This window comes from Piliocolobus tephrosceles, chromosome 20 (assembly GCF_002776525.5).
Source record: "Piliocolobus tephrosceles isolate RC106 chromosome 20, ASM277652v3, whole genome shotgun sequence".
Classification (NCBI taxonomy): Eukaryota; Metazoa; Chordata; class Mammalia; order Primates; family Cercopithecidae; genus Piliocolobus; species Piliocolobus tephrosceles.
The window spans coordinates 11308034-11331528 of record NC_045453.1 but is presented as its reverse complement, the minus strand read 5'-3'; the positions used below and the strand labels follow the sequence as shown (position 1 = coordinate 11331528).

General features: G+C 47.6%; 1 long non-coding RNA gene and 2 other non-coding genes across 4 annotated transcripts; all 3 read right to left on the bottom strand.

Annotated features, from left to right (window-relative positions):
* Nucleotides 1-12284: 12284 nt before the first annotated feature.
* Nucleotides 12285-15465, bottom strand: LOC111553306. Of its 2 annotated transcripts, XR_002734888.3 has the most exons (4): nucleotides 15323-15465; nucleotides 14409-14477; nucleotides 12759-12945; nucleotides 12285-12673 (listed from the first exon to the last, which is right to left on the bottom strand). It is a non-coding gene; the product is annotated as an uncharacterized LOC111553306 (long non-coding RNA). The 2 variants fall into 2 exon arrangements; XR_002734889.2 differs by lacking the exons at nucleotides 14409-14477; nucleotides 15323-15465 and adding an exon at nucleotides 13313-14383.
* Nucleotides 13625-13758, bottom strand: LOC111553318. The gene has a single exon (XR_002734894.1). It is a non-coding gene; the product is annotated as a small nucleolar RNA SNORA71 (small nucleolar RNA).
* LOC111553322 lies at nucleotides 14920-15051 on the bottom strand. Its single transcript, XR_002734896.1, has one exon. It is a non-coding gene; the product is annotated as a small nucleolar RNA SNORA71 (small nucleolar RNA).
* Nucleotides 15466-23495: the final 8030 nt, after the last annotated feature.

Below are 23495 nucleotides of genomic sequence, written 5' to 3'. Positions count from 1 at the left end.
CTGATTGGAAAGCTCACATAATCAAATAAGGGGGAGGGCAGAGATCAAGGCAGACTTGCAAGACAACACCAGGGACTGGAATTCCATTGGGACTCCCCGTCCTGTGTCTCTGCCTCTCTGCATATACGAACTTCTAATTTTACACTCACTCAGCTTTCTTGCATATGTGAGGAATGCATCCCAGGTTTACCTCAGAACAAATCCCCATCCATCTTCCACTGAGGGTAGGCAGAACTGCCACCCTGCACAACTGCCACATATGGCTATGCAGGTTGTGTACTGCACAACTCATGGGAGCACCACTCATCTATGGTTGAAAAGTAGAAATGCTAGGGATGCTTGGCTGAGCCAATGACACTGAAAAGGCTTAATTTAAAGGAAATAAAATGATAGGTTTTCCTGGAACCAAAGGTAGTCCTTGGTGAGCCCATTCCAAGAGAGTTCAAGGAATCCCACCGTAGCCCATAATGATTGGCCTCCCTAATCAAGCTTTCAGGAAATAATTCAAAGGCAGTGGCTCTGCAAAGCTTTATATCCCCAGGCTGAACTCACATCAAGCAGAAGACAGTTAAAACTGAGACAGCAGAGCCCATACAGGGCCTATTAGAGATGGAGAGAGGTTTACAAGGAAAGTGGGGCCTTCTGAAAAAGGTAGCACACGTGGCAATGCCTATGACACAGGAGCCGACTAACCTTAAAGTTACTTAGATATTTGCCAGGGAAAATGGTCACAATTATATTCCTGTGTGACTCATTTCACTATAGAAAAGCTGTCTGGCCTGGGCACGGTGGCTCATGCCTGTAATCCCAGCACTTTGGGAGGCCGAGGCAGGCAGATCACTCGAGGCCAGGAGTTTGAGACCAGCCTGGTCAACATGGTGAAATCACATCTCTACTAAAAATACAAAAATTAGTTGGGCATGGTGGCAGTTGGCTGTAATCCCAGCTACTTGGGAGGTTGAGGCATGAGAATCACTTAACCAGGGAGGTGGAGGTTGCAGTGAGCTGAGATCATGCCACTGCACTCCAGCCTGGGTGACAGAGCGAGACTCTGTCTCAAAAAAAAAAAAAAAAAAAAGAGAGAGAAAAGAAAAAGAAAAAGAAAAGTTGTCTGTCTTGGATTTGGCAGGGACAGTATTTTTTCTTTTTTGAGACAGGGTTTCACTCTGTCACCCAGACTGGAGTGCAATCTTGGCTCACTGCAACCTCAACCTCCCGGGCTCAAGCAATCCCCCCACCTCAGCCTTCCAAGTAGCTGCAGATACAGGCACATGCACCACAATGCTCGGCTTTTTTTTTTTTTTTTTTTTTTTGAGACGGAGTTTCGCTCTGTTGCCCAGGCTGGAGTGCAGTGGCGTGATTTTGGCTCACTGCAACATTTGCCTCCTGGGTTCAAGCTATTCTCCTACCTCAGCTTCCTGAGTAGCTGGAATTACAGGTGCGCGCCACCGTGCCGGGGCTAATGTGTTGTATTTTTAGTAGAGATAGGGTTTCACCACGCGGGCCATGCTGGTCTCGAACTGCTGACCTCGTGATCTGCCCGTCTCAGCCTCCCAAAGTGCTGGGATTACAGACAGGAGCCACCGTTCCCGGCCTTTTTGTATTTCTTTTAGAGATGGGATCTCACTATGTTGCCTAGGCTGGTCTTGAACTTCTGAGCTCAAGTCATCAGCCTGGCCTCCCAAAGAGCTGGGATTAGAGTTGTGCACCACCACATCCAGCCAGTGTGTGTGTGTGTGTGTGTGTGTGTGTGTGTGTGTATAAAATGTTAAAACCCTTGCCCCAAACAAAACGGGCTGGGCGCAGTGGCTCATGCCTGTAATCCCAACACTTTGGGAGGCCGAGGTGGGTCTAACACTTGAGCCCAGGCATTCGAGATCAGCCTGGGCAACATGGTGAAACCCTTAGCTGGGCATGGTGGCAGGTGCATGTGATCCCAGCTACTTGGAAGGCTGAAGCAGGAAGATTGCCTGAGTGGAGGTTGAGGCTGCAGTGAGTTGTGATTGCACCACTGCACTCCAGCCTGGTTGACAGAGGAGACCCTGTCTCAAAAATAACCAACCAAAAAAAAAAAAAAAAAAAAAGAAAAACAAAACACAGTATCTCTAGCAGATCTAAATAAAACATAACATAAAACCTGATTTCCTTCAGCATCTCCAATGGAAATGGAACTTATTTCACAAAGCTAAAGTGGGAAAAGACCTCATTCCTTTTCTTTGTGGAATCAAATATAAGCTGTTCTGTGTCTGCATTTTACTGCACTAGTGGCTCATTCAATCTCAGTAGTTACTGGGGCTCTGATTCCTCGGAGTGCTGCAAAAGTCCTGGAGAAATGCCAAACACACTGGAGAGAACTCTCTGAACTTCCATCTAACCTGTGTAATGAGTCACACACTCCCTTACTGGTGGGAAATTCTTTCCCAATGAAAGCATTTGAGGCTATAAATTTCTCCTTTCTACTGTTTTAGCTATACATAGTATAAGTTTTGATAATACAGTATTTTCATTATCCTTCAGGTCTGAGTATTTTTAATGTTTTTTTTTGTTTTTATTTAGACTTTATATTGTAGTGACATATTGCGGACATTTATTCTTTTTTTTTTTTTTTTTTTTTGAGATGGAGTCTTGCTCTGTTGACCAGGCTGGAGTGCAGTGGCAAAGTGGCAAGATCTCAGCTTACTGCAACCTCCACCTCCGGGGTTCAAGTAATTTTCCTGCCTCAGCCCCCTAAGGAGCTGGGACTACAGGCACACGCCACCACGCCTGGCAAATTTTTATAGTTTTAGTAGAGACAGGGTTTTACTGTGTTGGCCAAGCTGGTCTCAAACTCCTGACCTCAGCTGATCTGCCCAACTCAGCCTCCCAAAGTGCTGGGATTAAAGGCGTGAGCCACCACGCCCAGCCCATTTATTCCTGATACTGATGTGCTGATATTAATATTTGAGACTTGCTTTGCAGCATAAAAGTTACCACATTCTATGCTGTAGACGATATTTGTAAATATTGTAAATATGCAAACAATATTAATAAAGACCCCAAAGGTGCTTGAGAAAAATATATACTCTTTCAGTGTGGGTACAGATTTCTAAATATGTATTTTTAGAATATCTATTAAAATCAAATCTATGTTCCAAATATTATGGTATGGAAAGGGAAAAATAAGAATTTCGCAGCAGAGAAGTCTGGCAGCCACCACCTTCACCAAGTGATCAAGGTTAATACCACTGATCATGAGTTACGTTGATATCGTGTACCCCCGATATGATGTGATGAGAAGGGCACTTCACCTCTGGGGTGTTCTTCCCAGAAACCCATAGCCTCCAGTCTAATCATGAGAAAATGTTAGAAACACCTAAATTGAGGGCCGGGTATGGTGGCTCACGCCTGTAATCCCAGAACTTTGGAAGGCCAAGGTAGGCAGATCCCCTGAGGCCAGGAGTATGAGACCAGCCTGGCCAACATGGCGAAAACCCATCTTTACTAAAAATACAAAAATCAGGCTGGGTGCGTTGGCTCACACCTGCAATCTTAGCACTTCGGAAGACTGGGAGGGGGGCGTGGATTAGCTGAGGTCAGGAGTTCGAGACCAGCCTGGCCAACATGGTGAAGCGCCATCTTTACTAAAAATATAAAAATTAGCCAGGTATGGTGGCGCATGCCTGTAATCCCAGCTACCCAGGAGGCTGAGACAGGAGAATCGCTGGAAATCGGGAGGCAGAGGCTGCAGGGAGCCGAGATCACACCACTGCACTCCAGTCTGCATGACAGAGGGAGACTCCATCTCAAAACAAAACAAAATACAAAAATTAGCTGGGCGTGGTGGCACACACCTGTAGTCCCAACTACCTGGGAGGCTAAAGCATGATAATCGTTTGAACTTGAGAAGTGGAGGCTGCAGTGAGCTGAGATTGTGCCACTGCACACCAGCCTGGGCAACAGAGCAAGACTCCGTCTCAAAAAAAGAAAAAGAAAAAGAAAAATCCAAATTGAGAAACATTCTACAAAATATCTTACCAACACTTTAAAATTGTCAAGGTCATGAAAAACAAAGGAAGACCGAGAAACCATTCCAGATGGAGGAGATTAAGGACACATAACTAAATGTAATGTGCTATTCTGTATGGCAGAGAAAATGGACATCAATAGGAAAACTGGCGAAATCCAGATAGGGTCTGTGGTTCAGTTAATTGTAATGTACCAGTGTTAATTCCTTAGTTTTGACAAATGTGTCATGGTTACATAAGATGCTAATATTAGGGGAAGCTGGGTGAAGGGCATATGGGAACTCTATGTACTAGGTTTTAAATTTTTCTGTAAATCTAAAATTATTCCAAAATCAAAGATTTATTAAAAAAAAAATAGCTGCTCATGGCAGGGTGTGGTGGCTCATGCCTGTAATCCCAGCACTTTGGGAGGCCAAGGTGAGTGGATCACTTGAGGTCAGGAGTTTGAGACCACCTTGATGAAACATGGTGAAACCCCATCTCTACTAAAAATACAAAAATTAGCCAGGTGTGGTGGCGCATGCCTGTAATCTCAGCTACTAGGGAGGCTGAGGCAGGAGAATCGCTTGAACCCGGGAAGCGGAGGTTGCAGTGAGTGGAGATTGCACCACTGCACTCCAGCCTGGGTGACAGAGCAAGACTCCGTCTTAAAAAAACAAGCATCAATCTGTTTAATCTTCACCACATCCCTCTAAAGAAGGTCACTGAGGTGCACAGAGTTTAAAACTTGTCATCAAAGTCACCCAGTTAAGTTGGACCAGATCTGTGACTCCAAAGCCAGTGCTCACACCACTCTGGGCTGCATGCCAGCCACACCAACCACCGTTGAGCTCCTCCCTGCATCCTCCACGCTGCTTTTGTATGTGGACCACTCTCCTCCTTTGCTCAGTTAAGTCTACTTCCCTGAGTCCCAAGAGGTCAGGTGCCCTATTTACTCCTGCAGCACCTTTCCCTCTTCCTCCATAGAATTTCTCATGGTTTTTCAACAATGTATTCATTGTATCTTGTTTATCTTGATGAGATTATGAGCTAACAAATGTCTGTGTTCACTGGCGTGCATTCACAGTGCTTAGCACAGAGGCCAGCACTTTGTAAATCGGTAGTGACTGGGCACACTAAAGTTAACTCCAATAGGATCTGTGCTAGAGAAGCACACCCAGGACTTGGTGTCCTGCCTCCAAAAGGCTCTGGAACATGAGGTAGGATTTCATCAGGCATGTCTGATATATACCTGGCCCTGCTCTGCCAAGGTGGGGGAGAGGGGATACCAGAGAATGGGGGATCCAAGCTGGAACAGCTTCATTAAGCCCCCACAAGATGCAGCAGCCTTCCTATGAAGGAGGCATCCTTGAACCCTTTATTGTCTAAAGCTATGATGTCCAGTAAGATAGCTACTCGCCGTATGTGGCTACTGAGCACTCTAAATGTGGCTAGTCTAAACTGAGATGTGCTGTATGTATAAAACATATACCAGATTTCAAAGATTTCATTTGGGGAAAAATCTTATTAATAATTTTTAATATTGGCCAGGCAAGGTAGCTCACGCCTATAAGCTGAGCACTTTGGGAGGCCAAGGTGGGTAGATCATTTAAGGCCAGAAGTTCGAGACCAGCCTGGCCAACATGGCAAAACCCCATATCTACTAAAAATACAGAAATTAGGTATGGTGGCACATGTCTGTAGTCCCAGCTACTTGGGAAACTGAGGTGGAAGGATCACTGTAACCCGGGAGGCAGAGGTTGCAGTGAGCCAAGATCACACCACTGCACTCCAGCCTGGGTGACAGAGAGAGAGACTCTTATCTCAAAATAATAATAATGATAATTTTTAGTATTAATTACATGTTGAAATAACAATATTCTTTGATGTAATGGGCTAAATGAAATATATAAATATTACCAAAATTTATTTCTTTCTTTTTTTTTTTTTTTTTGGAACGGGGTTTCCCTCTTTGACCCCAGGCTGGGGTGCAGTGGCCGGATCTCAGCTCACTGCAAGCTCTGCCTCCTGGGTTTACGCCATTCTCCTGCCTCAGCCTCCCGAGTAGCTGGGACTACAGGCACCCACCACCTCGCCCGGCTAGTTTTTTGTATTTTTTTAGTAGAGACGGGGTTTTACCTTGTTAGCCAGGATGGTCTCGATCTCCTGACCTCGTGATCCGCCCGTCTCGGCCTCCCAAAGTGCTGGGATTACAGGCTTGAGCCACCGCGCGCGCCCGGCCATCAAAATTTATTTCACCTGCTTCTTTTTATTTAATAAGGTTACCAGGAAAAGTTTATGTATGTGCTCACATTATGTTTCTAACTGGACAGCATTGTCCTACACTATAAGCTCCTTCATTTGCTTTGTTCAGACCCAAATGCCCATCTAAGAGCAAGGCCCAGCACATAGTGATTGTTCATGCATATCTGGAATGTGAATTCATATAACTTATTATCTGTATACATTTATGCGATCCTCTTTAGGGCAACAACTTTCTTGTTCATCCTGGTATCTCTATTCCCAGCACAGTGCCTAAAAAATATTTCTCAGATGGACAAATGAACCTTCATTCTGTCCAGCTCTTCATTCTCCCGGCTCAATTCAGCCATGGAATCTCCCACCCACTGTGTCACAGGTGCTCCGGTGCCAGGCAACAATTTCCTGGTAGGATTATGGCTCTTCTTAATGCTAATCCTGGTTATTGGGCCACATTGGTGATACCTTTCTCAAGTTTCCTCAAGTTCTGGGGGTCTGGGATGCCTCTTGCTTCAGACACAACAGTAGTGGGAAGGACATTTGATATTTTGGTGTTGGCTAAAACATGGCTATCATCCCTGTACATGTCAGGTTCATAAGTTCGACCCACAAAACCATTGATTTAGATGGGGACTATTTCAACAAGTCTAAATAATAGGCATTAATTTGAAGCAGATGGAACAAATAGTAAAATATCCTAATTTCCAGTTTTCCAGTATAAACAAGCATCTGACAAGCTTGGTATGGTTATGCTACTTATGAAATCAGCCCGAAACACTTTTCACTATTTAATACAGCAGGAAATGGAAAACTAGCTGAGCCACTCATTAGATGTAGACAGGTCTCTTCCATTTCTTTGAGCCTTGGTTTCCTTGTTTGTAAAATGGAAGATAATTAAATCTACCTCACTGGGTTGTTGTGAAGATTAAGTGAGGTAATTATATATACAGGCTTAATACAGTGCATGGGATTTAATAGAATTTCAATCAATGGTAGCAGTGATTAACACCAACCCTGCTGGGATGTGTGCAAATTAGCAAACAAGAAAGAAGAAAGTATTCGTGGTGCCTTAACAGGTGAGACATTTTATATTTGTTCTTCATTTTAACTATCAACAAGCTATATGTGCTCATCAGATAAAAACATCAGACATTTATCGAGCACTCCATGCAAGGCAGTTACTATGTTATGCATTTAACATGCATCATCTTAATCATTGCTATTTGGGGGTAAGTGCTATGTTGATGGTCAAATTAGAGAGCCAGAAGGTGAGGGTCAGGGAGGCAAAATAATGTGCTCCAGGCCCCATAGCAATTAAGTGACCACATCGGTTTTTTTTGTTCGTTTGTTTGTTTTGAGACAGGGTCTCATTGTTGCCCATGCTGGTAGCTGGGACTACAGGCACGTGCCATCACACCCAGCTAATTTTTGTATTTTTTTTGTAGAGATGGGGTTTCACCATGTTGCCTAGGCTGGTCTCAAACTCCTGGGCTCAAGTAATCCCCCTACCTCAGCCTCCCAGTGTTGGGATTACAGGTGTGGGCCACCTGTCCGGGTCTTTTTTTTTTTTTTTTTTTTCTTTAAGAGACAGGGTCTTGCTCTGTTGCCCGGACTGGGGTGCAGTGGCGTGATCATAACTCACTGGAGACTCGAACTGGGCTCAAGGAATCCTCCCTCCGCAGTCTCCCAAGTAGCTGGGACTACATGCATGTGCCAATGTGCCCAGCTAATTTAAAAAATTTTTTTTTTTTTAGAGACAGGGTCTTGCTGTATTGCCCAGGTTGGTCTCAAACTCCTGGACTCAAGTGATCCTTCCACCTCAGCCTCCTGGGTAGCTGGGATTCCAAGTACGAGCCACCTTGCCCAGCCACATCAGATTCTTAATGACTTCACCAGGCCCACCTGTCATCAGTTGTACCCACAGGGGCAGAGGGGCCTGCATGAGTCATTCCTGGTGCACACTATCAAGGCATCTGCTGGCCTCATTCCTTATCCCAAAATGTTGACTGAGCACCTGCCACCCGTCAGGCATTATGTTGGTAAGTTTTTTTACTATAATGAGAAAAGACTCATTTTGCTCCCTTTAGTAATGGACACAGTAGTAGTGAATGTAAGGACTCTCAAAAAAAAAAAAAAAAAAAAAAAAGGCTATGTGTGGTGGCTCACGCCTGTAACACCACCGCTTTGGGAGGCCAATTTGGGAGGATCACTTGAGACCGGGATTTTGAGAGCAGCCTGGGAAACATTGCAAAATCCTATCTCTGCAAAAAAAAAAAAAAAAAATACAAAAGCTAGCCTGGCCTGATGGCACACACCTGTAGCTACTTAGGAGTCTGAGGCAGGAGGATTGCTTGAGCCCAAGAAGTTGAAGCTGTAGTGAGCCCAGATTGTGCCACTGCACTCCAGACTGGGCGATAGAGTAAAACCCTGTCTTAAAATAAAAAAATAATTAAAAACAGGCTGGGCATGGTGGCTCATGCCTGTAATCCCAACACTTTGGGAGGCCGAGGCGGGAGGATCACTTGAAGTCAGAAGTTTGAGACTAGCCTGGCCAATATGGTGAAACCCCGTCTCTACTAAAATTACAAAAATTAGCTGGGTGTGGGGGTACAAGCCTATAATCCCAGTCACTTGGGAGGCTGAGGCAGAAGAATCACTTGAACCCAGGAGGCAGAGGTTGTAGTGAGCCGAGATCACACCACTGCACTCCAGCCTAGGTGACAGAGCAAGACTCTGTCTCAAAAAATAAACAAAAATTTTTTTTTAGAAAAGGAAGAGGAATCTTGGTCACATGGCCGCACCTTATAAAAATTCAGAAAAAACTGACCCCCAGGCCCCTCATGGCAAGTCAGAATACTGCTGACAGTCACGCCTGGAGGAGCACGAATGTGGTTTGGAAACTGAAATTTCATTCTCCACCTATGAGTTCTAGAAACTTGCAACAGGAGCTCACTTGCAACAGGAGCTCAATGTTCTGTGCTCCTAGGCTGCTGTTAAGACTTAATTACTCCGTCTCTTCCTGTTTCTGCAACCAATTACTCAGTCTCTTGACATGCAGAACTCTCCCAGCAGAAACACTGCAGGGCTCGGTGATCACTGCTAAGGGTCCTGGACCAAGGTGATAGGTTAGGCCTATCAAGGCTGTCCTTGGGTGACTGAGCTTCCCTAGACCACTGAGCTGTGGTTGGAGGTGTGGGGGATGGGGAGCTGACAGGTGCAGAGCCTGGCCTCTAGACACACCCTTCCAGGTGCTGACCAGTTAATCCTGGCTTGATTCAGTTGCCACCCTCACAACATGGTGAAACGTCCATAATCAGAAGCAGCATTGCGGTGGCCTAAGATGCCTGTTGTCTCCCCACTTGGGACAACAGTGATACTGAGCCTGGTATCCAAAGGAAAAATTCCTTTGGATACTGAGCCTGGTATCCAAAGGAAAAGCTTCCTATTGTCCATGGTCCATGTGGTGATGGCGGCTTGCACAGGCTGCAGTGAACACCCAGCAGCGAGAGCTCCTCACTTTGGTCAAATCGCACCTCCCTGGGGAGGCCTTCCCGTCTAGTCAATTTAAAATGCCACTCCCTCTGCTGGTCCCCAAACTTCCTATCTTGTTTCCCTGCTTTATAACTTTTTTCCTTAACATTTCTCAAACATGCTACCCATTTTAGTCCTTTGTTTTATGATATGCCCTTGTCCTCCAAAATGTAAGTACAAAGCAGGGATTTGCTCTTTTGCCTGTTTTGTTTACCAGTTCCTAGAATTGTGCCTGCACAGAACTGATACTTGACATGAATGGAAGGAGGGGCGGGGAATCCAGTCTGGGTGGAGGTTCCGCTGGCAAAAGACTTCCTGAAGAAAGTGACACAAGCTGAGTCAGCTGAGCTTGAAGTGAATGATGCATTCCAGGCACACAGGCCGGGAAAAGAACATGTGCAGGGACCTTAAGCAGAAGGGTGGCTGAGGCCTAGGGTGCTTGTGTGAGAAAAGGGTGGATAGGCAGGCCACAGGCAGAGTGAGGAGGGCCTCGCTGTCTCCTCTGGAGAATGGGAAGTCTAGGCTAGAGGCCAAGGGTAGGGTCGGGCGAGGGTGGCAGAGGGCAGGAGAAGAAAGACCTAAGAGGCTGGGCCAGCGATGAGGACCATATACAATTGGAAAGGAAGTTTCAGTGATTGAGAGGAGCTGTCCTTTATCGAGCACTTCCTGTGTGCCAAGTGCTATGCTAAGAGCTTCTAACATATTAGTTCACTGACCTTCACATCCAGCCTGCAACCACTAGGATGCATGAAAATAGGGTGATAAATGAGGGAACCCTCCACAAATCAACCAGTCTGGGTTAGTAAGGAAATTTTTATGCTGGAGGCCAGGTCACGGTAAGTGATCTATCTCTATAACTGACACTCTTCCCCTACTGCGTGGCAGTCTCGCCTCTTCCCTTGTTTTTCAGTACTCCATCACTGTTGCCTCCTATAAGAACAAACTAAACAGGGTGTAAGGGACCCCCAGGTTGCAGGATTGAGATAGTGGGTCAAGAAGACCATAAAAGAGAGAAAGACAACGAGAGATTAAAGGAGAAGGGAGTGGGGTGTAGACACTGGTCCTATTAGCGGACGGGAACCTGCTTAGCAACGAGAGGGGTCAGTTTGCTAACGAAAGACAGGTCTACCAATTCAAGACACCAATCAGTGTAAAACTTCACTAAAAATACTGGACTCAGAAAAGGGGAGAACTGTGACCCCCTTTCTTTGGTGGGGGAAATGTGGTCATTTCTCACTAAAGGACAAGGGCCACAGTTGGATAAAACTGACCAGAGAGGGGTTGCAGCAGGTGGGGGGATCTTCAAGAGAGCAAATCAGAGGTGTCAGGTGGTTCTTGGGTAGGAATAAGGAGGGGGACAATGCAGAAATAAGGCCCTCGCCAGAAATGGCTGGCAGAGCGGACTCTTCAGTCCCCAAGAAAGTCTCCTGCTGGCAGAGGTCATCAGAGATGCCTGAAAGCCTGGTTTCCCTCAACCCTAGTCACAGTGATTTCTTTCTTTTTTTGTTTTTTGAGACAGAGTCTCACTCTGTTGCCCAGGCTGGAGCGCAGTGGCATAATCTCAGCTCCCTGCAACCTCCACCTCCCAGGTTCAAATGACTCTCCTGCATCAGCCTCCTGAGTAGCTAGGAATATAGGTGCCTGCCACCATGCCTAATTTTTGTATTTTTCGTAGAGATGGGGTTTCACCACATCGGCCAGGCTGGTCTCGAACTCCTGACCTCAAGTGATTTGCCTGCCTTAGCCTCCCAAAGTGCTGGGATTACAGGCGTGCGCCACCACGCCCGGTTAGTCACAGTGATTTCTATTTCAACTGAAGGAATGGGACCAACTGACCCCCCACTTTCTCCCATGGCCTTTGGGAGCATTCTTGTGTGTGAAATTTACCTGAAAAACGAGGACAGGGTAATATGTGCGGTGGCGACACGCATACACACTGAGCACACCACTGCGATCACTGCTACCAAAGAGAATCCCCAAAGACCAAATCTGTCTCATGGTAACGGAAGCCCCAGCAGCTGGCACTGCCTGCCATACCCATAGAGCTCTCCAAGGGCAGCTGTTCCTCATACACTCCACTCTCTCCTCTGCTCAAAACCAACTCCTACATTCACCTGCAATCCACCACCTGAGCTCAGGGCACTCTTACATTCCTCAAAGACTCCTGCCCCTGCCTCCATCCCTAAGTCATCCCATCTTCTCTCCCAAAGCTCTGGCTCAAATGTTTCCCCCACCAACTTAATCCTAACAGTTCCCCTTCTCTCCTAAGCCTGAATCCCCGCAACCCCTAGATGCACTTGGGATTACTGTTCAACCCCAGTCAAAATCCCACGTCCCATCTCACATTCCCTAGGTCAAGCCTTGGGTGTGTGTCAAGGGGAAAAGTCTTAACAAATGAGAAGCAGAAAACCTGCCCTTGTAACGCAGTCTCTATACCCAGTCTTGCTGACACACGGAGATACTGATAAAAAAAAAAAAAAAATACACAAAAATGAAAGAACTAGCAGCAGGGCATGTTTCAAGATTTATTGAGTGCGTGAGAGGACAATGGTCCATAGCGCAGAAAAAGTCAACAGGAACAAATTCTTGGTTTTCAGAAGTCACACCAGGAACAGGCAGGAGGACACAGAGGATGGCCACTGGATGGCCTGGCCTAGATGGAAGAAAACCAGTCTTCCTGGGCCATGGCACTCTGTGGCACTGGCAGGGCAGAGCCAGCTGAAAGGTCTTCAACTCTGGATCCCAAGTCCCCAGAGCCACAAGGCTTTTCCTCTGCCCACCCACGCTGAGGGAAAAGTCGATTAGTGTTGTGCTGAGACAATAGGGGCAAGAAGGTCCAGCCATGAGTCACGGAGTGACATCACTCATCACTTTTGGTCTGTGATCAACCCCCAAACAATCTAAAAGAGAAGACAAATGAAGCCAGTGGCTTGGAATTTCCACCTGGGAAACACAGGCCGACTTAACCTCTTGGCATTCACTTACCATGAGGAGACCCCTCCAGGGAAGCTGGAACCCCAGGTCATTGTCTTGAGAGGCTCAGTGCCTGCACCTCTTGGGGTTTTCCTCCAACAGTCTCCAGACCCAAGGCGGCATCCCTGGAGTGAGGAGGGGCCACAGAGCAGGAGGCTGCAAGTACTTGGTCTCCAGTGTTCTGCCATCTTTCTTCAAGCTGATGTCAATGGGAATGCCCCCAGTTAATCAATCAGGTATGAGTTGCCAGTTTCTTTCACACCAAACTCATCTCAAAAAGGAATCTCAATGCTCCCAAAGAATAGTCAAAATAAAAACTTAGGAGTCTAGCAAAACTGTCCTAAGAGTCTTGACAGGCAACCGAGCAGATGTGCAACTGGCAGAGAGACAGCTCGAGAGACTTCTCAGGGCCCCTCCCATAGATGTCCCACCTCGCCGTGCTGGGAGCCAAGGACCACCCTGGCAGCCATCCCTCCACGCTCTCATTACTTGCCTGCACATCTCTCTTACTCTTGCTCACCCCAGACTCAAAGACCTTCTCATGTTGCTACCCCTCCCTGGAATACCTTTCTATTGCCCATCGCATCCCACTCTTTGAAAGACCTGCCCAGGTCCACCACCTCCAAAAGCCTGCTTCTCTTTGAAAATCTTAAGGCAGTCACTGTATGCCACCCAACATCACACTTATTTGTTAAAAAAAATAATTCACACAGGCTTTTCTCACCATCTAGTACCCAAACCTTGACACTGAGAGAGATTGTTCTCTGATAACAGGAGGCTAAGCTGAAAAAAGCCACACTAAAGTGTCTCCCATCACTCACTCACACAGCATCCTGCAATGCTCCTGAGACCAGAAGGTGCTGGCAGGAGAGAAGGACTGTGTGAAAGCGCCAGCATTTGAAAGGGACAGGTGTGAACCCTCCAAACACGGGAAACGGCTTTCAGCAATTCCTCTCCCTGCGTTATCGATGACCAGAGCACAGGCAGCCCATGATCATTTTTGAATGCAGGTGTATACAAGGGCAGAGAGAGATGCAGGAGGAGAAACAGATGCCAGCAGCCTGTGGACTAAGTTCAGTCCAGGAAAACAATCCAGCCCAGCACAGGACCCCAAAAGTGGCTCTGCTTTCCTGTAAAAGCCTCACAGAACTTCCCTGCCAGGAGGAATCAAAGAGAAGTCACATGGGGCAAAAACAGTGGGAAAATATTGGTTGGTAATGATAGGAATCATGTGGTCTCAAGTACCACAAAAGTCACCTCTATCAGAACATTATTTTCCGAATGAAGAAAATTAGGTTCTGAATCAGTCCTTGACTGGATAGTGGCAGAAGGGGATTTAAAGCCAGAGGAGCAGAGTCTCTGAAACCTAGGTTCACCCATTTTCCATTACAACATCCTGCTGCCCAGGGAGAAAGGGCGGAGACCTCTTATTACCAAAGTGGGACTCGGAGGTTTCCCCCCAGCAGCAAGTCCTAAAGACACATGAAGGGCCAGAGGTGATCTGGGTTGGCGGGGTGGACAGCGGATCTGGGGACCCACAGTGCCATTCTCATCTCACCTCTCAACTCCCCTACACTAACCCCAAAGCCCCTGTACTAGACTGTACAGGACTGTACTAGATACAAGGAACCAACATTCCAGAGAATGAACCAGAGATCTTACCTCAAGGACACTGAGGTCTAGCATGTTCCCGACATGACAACTCCCACGCCTCTCCACACACTGGACTATCTGCAACAGATAAGATGCCATGAGTGAGCGCCCAGCTTGTCCCTGCTCACAGCAGGGATGGTAAGCAACAGGAAAGGGCTTAGCACAGTAGTTACCAGACAGTCAACATTCCTAAGCAAACACACTATTTCCTCATAAAAGAGAAAATAGTTAACTCTACAGAGGAAGACAGTGGATGGTCTATGGCAGGGTGAGGGTGGCCAACACTGATCAATGTGTAGTTAATCAGCAAAAGATTCAAAGGAGATCAAAACCAGGTTTACAGGAGTGTGCCACGGCTGAGTGGCAGTGACTCTGCTGGTCATCAAGGGGAATTTAAGCAACACACATAGCCTGGTTCCTGTAGGGAGCAGGAAGTGAAAGCTCTAATCATGATATAACACACACGGCAGCCCCCAGTCCCCTGGAGGCCCCAGGTGTGTGCAGCTTTGAGAAGCAGGAGTGTAGGAAAGTTTCCGGGGCAGGAAGGTGAAGATGTGGACCCTCCAAACACGGCAACCTTTCCCACATTTCCTCTGCCTGCACTACCAATGACCAGGACATGGGCAGCCCGTGATCACTTACGAATGCAGGCACAGAAAAGAGCAGAGGGCAATTCAGGAACAGAGGCCAAAATGAGCTGCTGGAGATTGCCAAAGCGCCAAGCCCAGAGGACCTGAGCGCTATCCACCTAATGCAGTACAAAGATCTCATCTGCCCCCATCAAGAAAGTCACAGAAGACTAATTTTTGGTTTAAAAAAAGAAAAGCTAAGTTGTTCATTCATCCCACAAATATTAAGTATCTACGAGTAGCCAGATATCATGGGTTCAAAAGCAAGAAAAACGTGCAAGATCTTGCCCTTACAGAGTTTTCGCAGTTTCATTACATTACAGAAAGTCAAGCTCGGGAGAAAGAAAGAACTTAGCCAGGCTCTCCTCTGCACCCGGCTTTGCCAGACAGTTCTCGGAATTCATGACCATGCCCTCGCTGGGGTCCTCCAAGGTGCTCATGACCAGCACCACTTACCCAGGGGCATCCTCACCGCGCGGACAGTGGGAGCCCCTCAGGGAGTGCAGATCTGGGTGCTGCAGGAAAAACGGGGGCTCTGGCTGGTGCGGAACCACCAAAGTCATCCAAGGGAGATCTGTCATCCGTCTCCAGGAGAGCCGCACAGCCCACGAGGCCTAGGCAGGGAAAAGCGTAGGGAAGGGGCTTAGTACAAGGTCCTGGCAAAGGAGTCTGGAATTCGCCCCTCTGGGGCCCTGGGCGTCCTCTATTAAAACCTCAGCCAATTGGTCTGTAAAGTGGAGGTTTTACAGGTTATTGAGGAGAAAATGAGTTAATGGTTCCAAGGACGTGGCACAATGACTGACACTCTGTAGGCAACCGACAAGCAGCTTTGGGGGCTTCCAAAGTCAGGAGTCGGAGATCGGGGTCGGGGGAGTGAAAGTCGCGAGGTCTCCAGCGCCCCTCAGCCCGCGTGCAAGGCCCCGGGCACAGCGTTGCCGAGCCGTTTCTCAAGGGGCACTAAGCCTCCCCGCACAGAGACTGTGCGGACCGGGGGTCTGACGTCCTCATGGGGTCAGCTCAGCCCAGCGACGGCCGAGGGCGCGGCTCACCCGCCAGTCTCTTTCCCGAGGACACGCGAATCCTGAGGGGCCCACCCCGGCGGAGGGGACGGAGCACTGCACCAGGGGCTAGGCCTGACGTCCGGCCGGCTCTTCCCACGCCCCTCGGGGCCTCAGTTTCCCCTTTTGTCGGGAAGGAGGTACACAGCACCGGCCTTGGGAGGCCACTGAGTGTTCTTGGGAAGACCACGCCTCGGGCGCTGCCCCTCAGTGACTCATCCCGGGCGTCAGGATGGATGGCGGCGAGTACAGGGGTAACCTCGCGAAGAGGGGGGGCGAAGGGCAGTCCGCAAACCGCAGCCAGAAGACTCTCTGGTGCTCAGCGCCAGCGGAAATACGGCTGGAGGCGCGGCTGCAGCCTAGAGCGGCGCTTCCTACGGGCCCCTACCTGCGCAGACGTGCCTGCAGCGCCCCCTGGCCGGACGGAGCTGCAATTCTGTCCCTCCACTAACGCCCTTTATCCAAGCGTTCATCTAAAGGAGCGTCCCTTCCATGAGTTCACCCACCCATCCATTTACCCAGAAAATATTTGTGAAACGTCAGCTTCCATTTGAGGTCACAGTGAGAAGACAGGCATCAGTCTATAAACCAGGAAGTGGGCCCTCACCACTTCCTAGTTTACCAAATCTACTGGTGCCTTTGATCTTGGACTTCTAGCCTCCAGAACTGTGAGAAATAAATTTCTGGTGTTTATAAGCCACCCAGTTGATGATGGCACTTTGTTACGGCAGCCCAGTCGGGGATCGGCTGGCAAATAGATCAGCTTGGACCGTGGCCAGCCTAGTGTCCACACACCCTCCTCTCCAAGCAAAAAAATAGAAAAAAATCCACTTCAAACATGCATCCCTTCTATCATTGGCAAGAGTGTGTCTGCAGTCTTGTTTTGATTTTGACGTCAGCAGACAAATAAAGGGTCAGTCATTGAGGACAGACTGTTCTTTGAATGCTGTAACAAACGCTGTCACAACACACTTATTCAATAACTCAACATGCTGCCCTGTTTGCTGGAATCCCTCACTACATAGGCCAATGTCACAGATGGGAAAGTCAACCTGGATAAGCAAAATGCCCACAAGGCTGTATGCAACAGCCAAACCCTCAGTGGAATTTCTTAGTAACTGGCCATTTAGGACAAGTTAAGGAAAAGACTTGGGCTTTTAGATAGAATGTGTTGGTGATAGAAACCTAACTTCTGCTTCAAAAATAAAATACATTATTGGAAACTTATGTAATCAAGCGAGGGGAAGGGCAGAGGTCAAGCTGTGCCTCCAGAGCAACGAACACCAGAACTGGAATTCCATCCCTGTCCTGCAACTCTGCCTCTCTCTCTGGGTGGACTTCTGACTTCAAACTCGCTCTAGTTTTTTGCTTATAGTGAGGGACATATGCCACATTTACCCAGGGGAACATCTCCATCCTGCTTCCACTGAGGGTAGGCAGGACTGCCACATACAGTTGTGCAGGTCGTGTACTGCACTACTCCTGGGAGCACCATTCACATCATAGCCTATGGTTGAGAAGCAGAGATGCCAGGGATGCTTGGACAGGCCGATGACACAGAAAACACTTGACTTAAAGGAGAGAAAGTGTTTTCCCTAGCGTGTTCTTCTCTGGTGCAGCAGAGTCACCCTCTGATCATCTAATCCTTAAATGGTGTCATACCATCTAATCCTTAAATGATGGTCCTTCTAATAAGGGCCCTTGAAAATATCTCTGAAGGGCAACCCTTTGAGGCATTTTTTCTCCAAGCTACTTGAGATCAAGCAGAAGACTTTAAAAAAACCTGTGACAGTGAAACCTGTGCAGGATCATTAAAAAAAAAGAGAAAGATTTGCAAGCAGTAGCGGGGCTTTCTGAGAAATGCTATTCTGAACTCCACAAACTTTTTTTTTTGAGACAGAGTCTTGCTCTGTCACCCAGGCTGGAGTGCAGTGGCGCGATCTCAGCTCACTGCAACCTCTGCCTCCCAGGTTCAAGGGATTGCCTGCCTTAGCCTCCTGAGTAGCTGGGATTACACCTGGTGACTAATTTTTGTATTTTTAGTAGATTGTACCATACCGGCCAGGCTGGTCTCGAACTCCCAACCTCAGGTGATCTGCCTGTCTCAGCCTCCCAAGCGCTGGGATTACAGGTGTGAGCCACCATGCCCGGCCTGATTTTTACAACCTTTGACACTCAAGCTCTCAATTCTCAAAATTACCTTCTGGGCCAAGGATAGGCACTTCCACCCTTTCTGGAACTCTTGGAGGAGTCACCCATCTCTATGATCCCTCATCTAATTTGTCTTGAGTGTGGGTTAGGACTTGTTGAGGCTGCACACCCCTCAGGGTGTCTGTGCTTTGCTTGTTCATGGGATGCTTGGCCGAGTCCCCACTCCTTCCTGAGGAAGCTCACCCGGCAGGCCCTATCCAGCATGGCAGGGTGTGTGGTAGGGGTGGGAAGGTGGGCTGCAACGAGGTAAAGGAAGGAGGAGTAGGTGTCAGGGAGCCTGCAGGTGGTCACATCCAGCTGTCACCATCAATAGATGCAACTGATTTCCACTCTCATGTCCACCTCTCCCCAGTGGTGGGGTCAGAAGGCATTCACAGGGCAGAAGCACCACTCCTGCCCTTCAAGGGCACTGGGACCAAGACTTTCCAACTGAAGTCTGCCAACATTTTTTTTTTTTGAAACAGGGTCTTGCTCTGTCATCCAGCTTGCAGTGCAGTGGTGAAATTATGGCTCACTGCAGCCTCGACCTCCCAGGCTCAAGCGATCCTCCTGTCTCAGCCTCCTGAGTAGCTGGGACTATAGGAGCATGCCACCAGGCCCTGCTAATTAAAAAAAAAAAATTGTAGAGGTGGGGTCATACTATGTTGTCCAGGTTAGTCTCCAACTCCTGGTCTCAAATGATCCTCCTGCCTTGGTCTCATATTCAGTCCATAACATCCTCCAAGGGTTTTTGAGATGTTGCTCCACAACACCAACATACATTTCCTATTGATGTACTTTCATGCTAGGATTACAGACGTGGGCCACCAGGCCAGGCCCTATGCTCATTTTCTGCTTTTGTTATTTCATTAATTTATTTGTTTTGTTTTTTGAGTCAAAGTCTTGCTCTGTCACCCAGGCTGGAGTGCAGTGGTATGATCTCAGCTCACTGCAACCTCCGTCTCCTGGGTTCCAGTGATTTTTGCTGCTTCAGCCTCCCGATTAGCTGGGGTTACAGATGCCCGCCACCACACCCGGCTAATTTTTGTATTTTTAGTAGAGATGGGGTTTCACCATCTTGGCCAGGCTGGTCTCGAACTCCTAACCTCAAATGATTCACCTGCCTCAGCCTCCCAAAGTGCTGAGATTGTAGGCGTGAGCCACCATGCCTCGCCCTAATTTTATTTTATTTGAATCAGTTAAGTAGTCCTGTTTTTTTCTCTTTCTTTCTTTTTCTTTCTTCCTTCCTTCCTTCCTTCTTTCTTTTTTTTTTTTTTTTTGACGGAGTCTTGCTCTGTTGCCCAGGCTAGAGTTCAGTGTGGCACGCTAACTGCAATCTCCACCTGCTGGGTTCAAGTGATTCTCCTGCCTCAGCCTCCCAAGTAGCTGGGATTACAGGCGCCCGCCACCATGCCCAGCTAATTTTTGTATTTTTAGTAGAGACGGGGTTTCACCATCTTGGCCAGGCTGGTCTTGAACTCCTGACCTCAAGTGATCCACCTGCCTCGGCCTCCCAAAGTGCTGGGATTACAGGTATGAGCCACCATGCCCAGCCTTTTTCATTTTTTTTTAAGCCCTCAGAGCCAAGAGCAGACTGGGACACAAGGAATTTTTCTTACATGTCAGAATTAACTGAGCCCTCTCCTGTTGCCACAATGAATATTTCCCTTTCTTCTTTTGCATCAACATTTAAAGGTCATCTATTACAGGCCACACAATGAGATGGGGAGATACTGCCCTCTCTGGTTCCTAACTTATCCACATACCAGCACAGATGTCCACTCCCCATCCCTTCCTCCTCTTCAGCTTCAGAGTCTTCCTCTTTCTCCCCCGCAACCCTTAAGAGCCTTCCCATTGCAACTTTAAAGGACTCCTATTTGAGTACTTCAAAAATCCACCAAGAGCCAGACACATTAGTGTGCACCTGTAGTCCCAGCTACTGGGGAGGCTGAGGCAGAAGGATCCCTTGAGGCCAAAGAAGCATAGCAAGACCTCGTCTCCAAAAAAATAAAAACCCACCAAGGTCCAAGCACGATGACTTACACTTGAAATCTTAGCACTTTGGGAGGTTGAGGTGGGAGAATCGTTTGAGCCCAGGAGTTGGAGACCAGCATGGACAACATAGTGAGACCTCATCTCTACAAAAAAAAAAAAAATTGTTTTAATTAGCCAGGTATAGTGACATGTGCTTGTAGTCCCAGCTACTTCGGAGGCTGAGGCAGGAGGATCACTTGAGCCCAGCAGGTTGAGGCTGCAGTGAGCTTTAATCATGCCACTGAATTCCAGCCTGGGCAACAGAGCAAGACCATGTCTCAAAAAACAAACAGAAAACCACCAAAGCACACCACCTCCAAGAAGCCATCTTTCTTTGGAAATCCTATCATAATCAGGATCTATACCCGATTTTTGTACAATTCACCTGGCTGGTGGTGAATGTGCAGGGCTCATGCTCTGTGAGCCTCACCCATCCCTTGAGTAGTTAACCTCGTCCTGGGGAACAAATAGTCCCGGATATACACAGCCTAATGTTTGCCAAGAAGTCAAGCTGAGAAAGGCCAAACAAAATGACAGCGCATGATGCCCCAGAGGCTTGAGAGTGTTCACAGAAGAGAAGTCGAATGTGAGAAAAGCACCAGCGTTTCCAAACACGGAGAATGCTTTGTGCAGTTCAATTGCCTGTACTATCGATGACCAAGGCATCAATAGGCAGCTGATGATCACTTTCAAATGCAGACACAGAAAGACAGCACAGCATGACACAGGGCGGGAGGCAGATGCCAATGGCCAGCATGGGAAAGAGCAGCCCGGTGAGCACGGAGCCCAGCAACGGCCACCCTGTTCTCCAAACCCGGGCAAATTTCCCTGCCGGGGAATTAAAGGGAACACACTGCTGGTAAAAGAGAGGAAAAAAATCTTGGCTTTGGAAAAGATCAGGATTGTATTTATAAGAACAATGACAACAACAGCAGTAGAAATTCCTTTCCCTCACAGCTTTGCTTTTAGGATGAGTAAACTGAGGTTAAGAGCAGGGCCCAGAGCTAGCTCGTGGCAGAGGGGATTGGGACCCGAGCATCTCTGATGCTCCTTCATTTTTATTTTATTATTATTTTATATTTTATTTTTAAATTTAATTTACTTTTATTATTTTATTTTATTTATTTTACTTTTTGAGACAAGGTCTCGCTCTATTACCCAGGCTGGAGTGAAGTGGCACAATCTTGGCCTGCTGTAACCTCTGCCTCCCAGGTTCAAACGATTCTTGTGCCTCAGCTTCCCCAGTAGCTGGGATTACAGGCGCCCACCACTATGCCTGGCTAATTTTTCTATTTTTAGTAGAGATGGGATTTCACCATGTTTGTCAGGCTGGTCACAAACTTCTGACCTCAAGTGATCTGCCCGCCTTGGCCTCCACCAGTGCTGGGACTACAGGTGTGAGCCACCTCGCCCGGCCCATCTACCTGTTTTCTATCACAGCACGCTGCTGCCACGCTCCATAGATGCCCCCATAGCGCTCTCACAGAGTGCTCATCACCCAAATGGACTCCTGAAAGACACAGTAACAGAGGAGCAGTAAGAAGCCGAGGAGGAGAATAGACAGATACAACGAAATCTGCAGCACGGTGGTCACTCTTGGCGCGGAGATGGGTCTGGAGCTCCCGCAGGTCTTGCGTGGTCAGTTGCTGACTTCCCACCTAGACTCCGGGCACCAACTCCTTGGAAGACGCTGTCCAGCCAGCCATGATTCCATCTCTTCTGGTGAAGGGGCTCCAGGCCCCGGGGATTTCTCAGCCACTATGAGGTCACAGACTTCCCGTGGTAGAACCTTGTCTTCTCAGCTACAGTCCAATCCTTTGCAACCAGTAGGTTGAAAGCAGGACTCCTGATATGTCTGCTTAGACTTGCTAAGTGGAAGTGTCTCTCCCTTATCCCTAGAAAAATATCAGGCAAAGCCTTATAATTTTTCTGATCATTCTTAGGTAATAAAAAGTCTTGCAATCACTAAAAATGGAAAACAGTTTTCATTCAACAATTTTATTTTATTATTTTTTGATAATACACCAGTAGGGTCAAGTGTGGTGGCTCACGCCTGTAATCCCAGCACTTTGGGAGGCCGAGGCGGGTGGATTACAAGGTCAGGAGTTTGAGACCAGCCTGGCCGATATGGTGAAATCCCATCTCTACTAGAAACACAAAAAAATTAGCCAGGTGTGGTGGTGCACACCTGTAATCCCAGCTACTCAGGAGGCTGAGGCAGGAGAAGTGCTTGAACCTGGGAGGCGGAGGTTGCAGTGAGCCGAGATCACACCATTGCACTCCAGCCTGGGTGACAGAGCGAGACTCTGTCTCAAAAAAAAAAAAAAAAAAAAAAAGTCTGGGCATGGTGGCTCAAGTCTGTAATCCCAGCATTTTGGGAGGCCGAGGTGGGTGGATCACGAGGTCAGGAGTTCAACACCAGCCTGATCAACATGGTAAAACCCCATCTCTACTACAAATACAAAAATTAGCTAGGCATGGTAGCACGTGCCTGTAATCCTAGCTACTCAGGAGGCTGAGGCAGGAGAATCGCTTGAACCCAGGAGGCGGAGGTTACAGTGAGCTGAGATCACACCACTGCACTCAAGCCTGGGTGACAGAGCAAGACTCTGTCTCAAACAAACAAACAAACAAACCAGGATTAGTTACGGATCTGCTGAATCCATTCAACAAGTTTAAATGTTCAGTCTAATGCATTATTATGTTGTCAATGATCTTTCATAGGTAAGACATTTCTCCACCAGCTGGGGCTACGTACAGGATGGGCTGCTGTCTGCTGGGGTGGGGACATGGGCCTTCTCTCTTCATGTATCCAGATACGTTTCTCTTCAATAGGAATTTTCTGTCCATTTACCCACTCTCAATACTTTCAGGATCAAAACAGGTGGGGTAAAGGGTAAGGAGAGGGGAGACATCTCATCTGGTGCTTTTGCAAGAAGCCCGCACCATCTCCAAGCTAGGGAGATGTTTAATCCTTATTTCTCTCTTTTTCTTTTAAATTATCTCCTTCCTCAGTTCTGCATCTGGTCCAGCACCTTCTTTGGAAGGCAGCTGCTATTTTATCACGGAACCTTCAAAAACTGCCAGTACTCAAATCAATTTTTGCCTATCACAACAGCAGTTTTATTGCATTTTTAATTTTCTTTCTTCTTTCTTTCTTTCTTTCTTTCTTTCTTTCTTTCTTT